Source organism: Homarus americanus, unplaced genomic scaffold (assembly GCF_018991925.1).
Source record: "Homarus americanus isolate GMGI-L3 unplaced genomic scaffold, GMGI_Hamer_2.0 scaffold19318, whole genome shotgun sequence".
In the NCBI taxonomy this organism is placed as follows: domain Eukaryota; kingdom Metazoa; phylum Arthropoda; class Malacostraca; order Decapoda; family Nephropidae; genus Homarus; species Homarus americanus.
This window is the reverse complement of record NW_024732238.1, coordinates 883,226-889,578: the sequence shown is the minus strand read 5'-3', so window position 1 is coordinate 889,578 and position 6,353 is coordinate 883,226.

The following is a 6,353-nucleotide window of genomic DNA, read 5'->3' as shown; positions in this document are numbered from 1 at the left end:
GCTGTGGGTGATGGAATTAGTGATGGTAACGCTGTGGGTGATGGAATTAGTGATGGTAACGCTGTGGGAGATGGAATTAGTGATGGTAATGCTGTGGGTGATGGAATTAGTGATGGTAATGCTGTGGGTGATGGAATTAGTGATGGTAACGCTGTGGGAGATGGAATTAGTGATGGTAACGCTGTGGGAGATGAAATTAATGATGGTAACGCTGTGGGAGATGGAATTAGTGATGGTAACGCTGTGGGAGATGGAATTAGTGATGGTAACGCTGTGGGAGATGGAATTAGTGATGGTAATGCTGTGGGAGATGGAATTAGTGATGGTAATGTATATAGAGAGCACATTGTGAGTTTCCTTTCTCCATTCCATCCTGAGTGTGAACCAAACAATCTCATACCCCACAAATGGTGACTCCCGGAGATTCACACTCACACAGGATGGAGGAGAAACTGATCACGCTCCCAGTCCTCAAGCAACATGGAAGACTGGCTTATCCACACAAAAGCAGCTCTCATCGGCTCTACAGCTACTGTTTCTACACCGCAGGTTAGACACCCTAGAGCAGCTCTGCTACTCTAAGCAGACACCAGCTCCTCTTCCTGCCCCAAGCACCACGTCCTACCGACCCCAGCACACCCGTCCTGCCTCAGACGCCGAACCCGGCCCAGCAGTAACCCCTGCCGCCCTTGATGCGGCCTCTGTTCCTGAGTGTGGACACACACACCCCTCTTTTCTCCCCCAGGTACTCCCTGCTAATGTCCTGCACCCTGCTGCTGTCGTGGACCCAGCTGCTGTCACGAGCCCTCATCCGTTTGTGCTGACGCAGCCCCTGCTCCTGACCCAGGCCCACACACCCCAGCAGGCGCATCTGACGACTCGGTACCTGCCGTGAGGGAAGCACAACATTCATCGCCTCCACACACCCTTATTCTCCCTCTCTACTCCCACAGATATGGTGTATCTAGACAGTTGTATCCAGCGACCGGCTCATCCACGCCATCGCCGTTGTCTCACATGAGGCACGCACCGCCCGTTCTGCCTCACATGTGCTAAGCAACTCTGCAGACAACAAGTCTCTTACACCGGCTGGAGGGAAGGGGGAGTATTGTAGTGGAATTCTCCCCTACAAACGCTGTTTGTCGCTGCCTAGCCGACCCCACCAATTCCCCAGTGTATGCCTCGTGGTCTAGGTCAACCAGCGCCGCCATACACCACGGAGCGGGGGTCAACTGCTAAGCCACGCCTACCCCCGCTATTTAAGACCTGACCTCGTGGTGATCTCTCTCTTTCTACCTACAGCCGCAGCCAGCAACACCTCCTCCTCCGCCGCTGCCTGGCGGCCCTTCGCTCCTCCGCCTGCCTGGCGGTCCTCTCTCCCGCTGGCGAGCATGGCGACCCACAAGCTGTCCTTCTCTGAGCATCCTCACCAACCAGCTCTCTCTACATCACGCTTGTAACCATGCTGCCTTCCCAGCACCAAGCTGCATTGTACATCCAATACAACATGTATATAGAGAGCACATCGTGAGTTTCCTTTCTCCATTCCATCCTGAGTGTGAACCAAACAATCTCATACCATACTTTCACAAAAACTAGTGAAATTAGTGAATATAATTGTTTTATGGGATAAAATATTATAGTTACCCCTCCTTAGAGTTCTGTCATGAAATATAATAGTTACCCCTTCTTAGTTTTATGTGATGGAATATAATAGTCACCCCTTCATAGTTTTCTGTGATGAAATATAATAGTTACCCCTTAAACCTTCTTCCTCTCATCAAAACACTAATCCTTCTTATTCTTCTTCTTCCTCTCATCAAAACGCAAGGGAAAGATCGTAGGCTAGAGGGAAGGAACTAAATTCGAAGTGGTCATTTTAAGATCGAAAGCTAGATGGAAGAAACAAAATTTGAAGGGGTGGTTAATTTTCGCCCCTGTCCCCAACCCTGCCCCCTGAAGCCTAGTTTACTTATATTACTTTAGGAGGCCACCATTTGGACGAGTTACACGAATTTATGTAATTATATAATTAATTACAGTAATAATCAAATAACACTTTAATGCCATATTCTATTTTATAATTACAAGTTAATGGAATGTTCTTATAAGAGATACTTTCACAGAATCTAGTGAAATTATTAAATATAATTCTTTTATGGGATAAAATATAATAGTTCCCCCCCCCCCTCACCTTTGAGTTGTCATGAAATATAATAGTTACCCCTTCACAGTTTTCTGTGATGAAATATAATAGTTACCCCTTAAACCTTCTTCTTCTTCCTCTCATCAAAACACTAATCCTTCTTATTCTTCTTCTTCCTCTCATCAAAACGCAAGGGAAAGATCGTAGGCTAGAGGGAAGGAACTAAATTCGAAGTGGTCATTTTAAGATCGAAAGCTAGATGGAAGAAACAAAATTTGAAGGGGTGGTTAATTTTCGCCCCTGTCCCCAACCCTGCCCCCTGAAGCCTAGTTTACTTATATTACTTTAGGAGGCCACCATTTGGACGAGTTACACGAATTTATGTAATTATATAATTAATTACAGTAATAATCAAATAACACTTTAATGCCATATTCTATTTTATAATTACAAGTTAATGGAATGTTCTTATAAGAGATACTTTCACAGAATCTAGTGAAATTATTAAATATAATTCTTTTATGGGATAAAATATAATAGTTCCCCCCCCCCTCACCTTTGAGTTGTCATGAAATATAATAGTTACCCCTTCACAGTTTTCTGTGATGAAATATAATAGTTACCCCTTAAACCTTCTTCTTCCTCTCATCAAAACACTAATCCTTCTTATTCTTCTTCTTCCTCTCATCAAAACGCAAGGGAAAGATCGTAGGCTAGAGGGAAGGAACTAAATTCGAAGTGGTCATTTTAAGATCGAAAGCTAGATGGAAGAAACAAAATTTGAAGGGGTGGTTAATTTTCGCCCCTGTCCCCAACCCTGCCCTCTGAAGCCTAGTTTACTTATATTACTTTAGGAGGCCACCATTTGGGCGAGTTACACGAATTTATGTAATTATATAATTAATTACAGTAATAATCAAATAACACTTTAATGCCATGTTCTATTTTATAATTACAAGTTAATGGAATGTTCTTATAATAGATACTTTCACAGAATCTAGTGAAATTATTAAATATAATTGTTTTATGGGATAAAATATAATAGTTCCCCCCCTAACCTTTGAGTTCTGTCATGAAATATAATAGTTCCCCCCCCTCACCTTTGAGTTGTCATGAAATATAATAGTTACCCCTTCACAGTTTTCTGTGATGAAATATAATAGTTACCCCTTAAACCTTCTTCTTCTTCCTCTCATCAAAACACTAATCCTTCTTATTCTTCTTCTTCCTCTCATCAAAACGCAAGGGAAAGATCGTAGGCTAGAGGGAAGGAACTAAATTCGAAGTGGTCATTTTAAGATCGAAAGCTAGATGGAAGAAACAAAATTTGAAGGGGTGGTTAATTTTCGCCCCTGTCCCCAACCCTGCCCCCTGAAGCCTAGTTTACTTATATTACTTTAGGAGGCCACCATTTGGACGAGTTACACGAATTTATGTAATTATATAATTAATTACAGTAATAATCAAATAACACTTTAATGCCATATTCTATTTTATAATTACAAGTTAATGGAATGTTCTTATAAGAGATACTTTCACAGAATCTAGTGAAATTATTAAATATAATTTTTTTATGGGATAAAATATAATAGTTCCCCCCCCCCCCTCACCTTTGAGTTGTCATGAAATATAATAGTTACCCCTTCACAGTTTTCTGTGATGACATATAATAGTTACCCCTTAAACCTTCTTCTTCTTCCTCTCATCAAAACACTAATCCTTCTTATTCTTCTTCTTCCTCTCATCAAAACGCAAGGGAAAGATCGTAGGCTAGAGGGAAGGAACTAAATTCGAAGTGGTCATTTTAAGATCGAAAGCTAGATGGAAGAAACAAAATTTGAAGGGGTGGTTAATTTTCGCCCCTGTCCCCAACCCTGCCCCCTGAAGCCTAGTTTACTTATATTACTTTAGGAGGCCACCATTTGGACGAGTTACACGAATTTATGTAATTATATAATTAATTACAGTAATAATCAAATAACACTTTAATGCCATATTCTATTTTATAATTACAAGTTAATGGAATGTTCTTATAAGAGATACTTTCACAGAATCTAGTGAAATTATTAAATATAATTGTTTTATGGGATAAAATATAATAGTTCCCCCCCCCCCTCACCTTTGAGTTGTCATGAAATATAATAGTTACCCCTTCACAGTTTTCTGTGATGAAATATAATAGTTACCCCTTAAACCTTCTTCTTCTTCCTCTCATCAAAACACTAATCCTTTTTATTCTTCTTCTTCCTCTCATCAAAACGCAAGGGAAAGATCGTAGGCTAGAGGGAAGGAACTAAATTCGAAGTGGTCATTTTAAAATCGAAAGCTAGATGGAAGAAACAAAATTTGAAGGGGTGGTTAATTTTCGCCCCTGTCCCCAACCCTGCCCCCTGAAGCCTAGTTTACTTATATTACTTTAGGAGGCCACCATTTGGACGAGTTACACGAATTTATGTAATTATATAATTAATTACAGTAATAATCAAATAACACTTTAATGCCATATTCTATTTTATAATTACAAGTTAATGGAATGTTCTTATAAGAGATACTTTCACAGAATCTAGTGAAATTATTAAATATAATTCTTTTATGGGATAAAATATAATAGTTCCCCCCCCCCTCACCTTTGAGTTGTCATGAAATATAATAGTTACCCCTTCACAGTTTTCTGTGATGAAATATAATAGTTACCCCTTAAACCTTCTTCTTCCTCTCATCAAAACACTAATCCTTCTTATTCTTCTTCTTCCTCTCATCAAAACGCAAGGGAAAGATCGTAGGCTAGAGGGAAGGAACTAAATTCGAAGTGGTCATTTTAAGATCGAAAGCTAGATGGAAGAAACAAAATTTGAAGGGGTGGTTAATTTTCGCCCCTGTCCCCAACCCTGCCCCCTGAAGCCTAGTTTACTTATATTACTTTAGGAGGCCACCATTTGGACGAGTTACACGAATTTATGTAATTATATAATTAATTACAGTAATAATCAAATAACACTTTAATGCCATATTCTATTTTATAATTACAAGTTAATGGAATGTTCTTATAAGAGATACTTTCACAGAATCTAGTGAAATTATTAAATATAATTCTTTTATGGGATAAAATATAATAGTTCCCCCCCCTCACCTTTGAGTTGTCATGAAATATAATAGTTACCCCTTCACAGTTTTCTGTGATGAAATATAATAGTTACCCCTTAAACCTTCTTCTTCTTCCTCTCATCAAAACACTAATCCTTCTTATTCTTCTTCTTCCTCTCATCAAAACGCAAGGGAAAGATCGTAGGCTAGAGGGAAGGAACTAAATTCGAAGTGGTCATTTTAAGATCGAAAGCTAGATGGAAGAAACAAAATTTGAAGGGGTGGTTAATTTTCGCCCCTGTCCCCAACCCCTGCCCCCCTGGAAGCCTAGTTTACTTATATTACTTTTAGGAGGCCACCATTTGACGAGTTACGAATTTATGTAATTGAGATAATTAATTATAATAATCAGCCAACACTTTAATGCCATATTCTATTTTATAATTACAAGTTAATGGAATGTTCTTATAAGAGATACTTTCACAGAATCTAGTGAAATTATTAAATATAATTCTTTTATGGGATAAAATATAATAGTTCCCCCCCCCTCACCTTTGAGTTGTCATGAAATATAATAGTTACCCCTTCACAGTTTTCTGTGATGAAATATAATAGTTACCCCTTAAACCTTCTTCTTCTTCCTCTCATCAAAACACTAATCCTTCTTATTCTTCTTCCTCTCATCAAAACGCAAGGGAAAGATCGTAGGCTAGAGGGAAGGAACTAAATTCGAAGTGGTCATTTTAAGATCGAAAGCTAGATGGAAGAAACAAAATTTGAAGGGGTGGTTAATTTTCGCCCCTGTCCCCAACCCTGCCCCCTGAAGCCTAGTTTACTTATATTACTTTAGGAGGCCACCATTTGGACGAGTTACACGAATTTATGTAATTATATAATTAATTACAGTAATAATCAAATAACACTTTAATGCCATATTCTATTTTATAATTACAAGTTAATGGAATGTTCTTATAAGAGATACTTTCACAGAATCTAGTGAAATTATTAAATATAATTCTTTTATGGGATAAAATATAATAGTTCCCCCCCCTCACCTTTGAGTTGTCATGAAATATAATAGTTACCCCTTCACAGTTTTCTGTGATGAAATATAATAGTTACC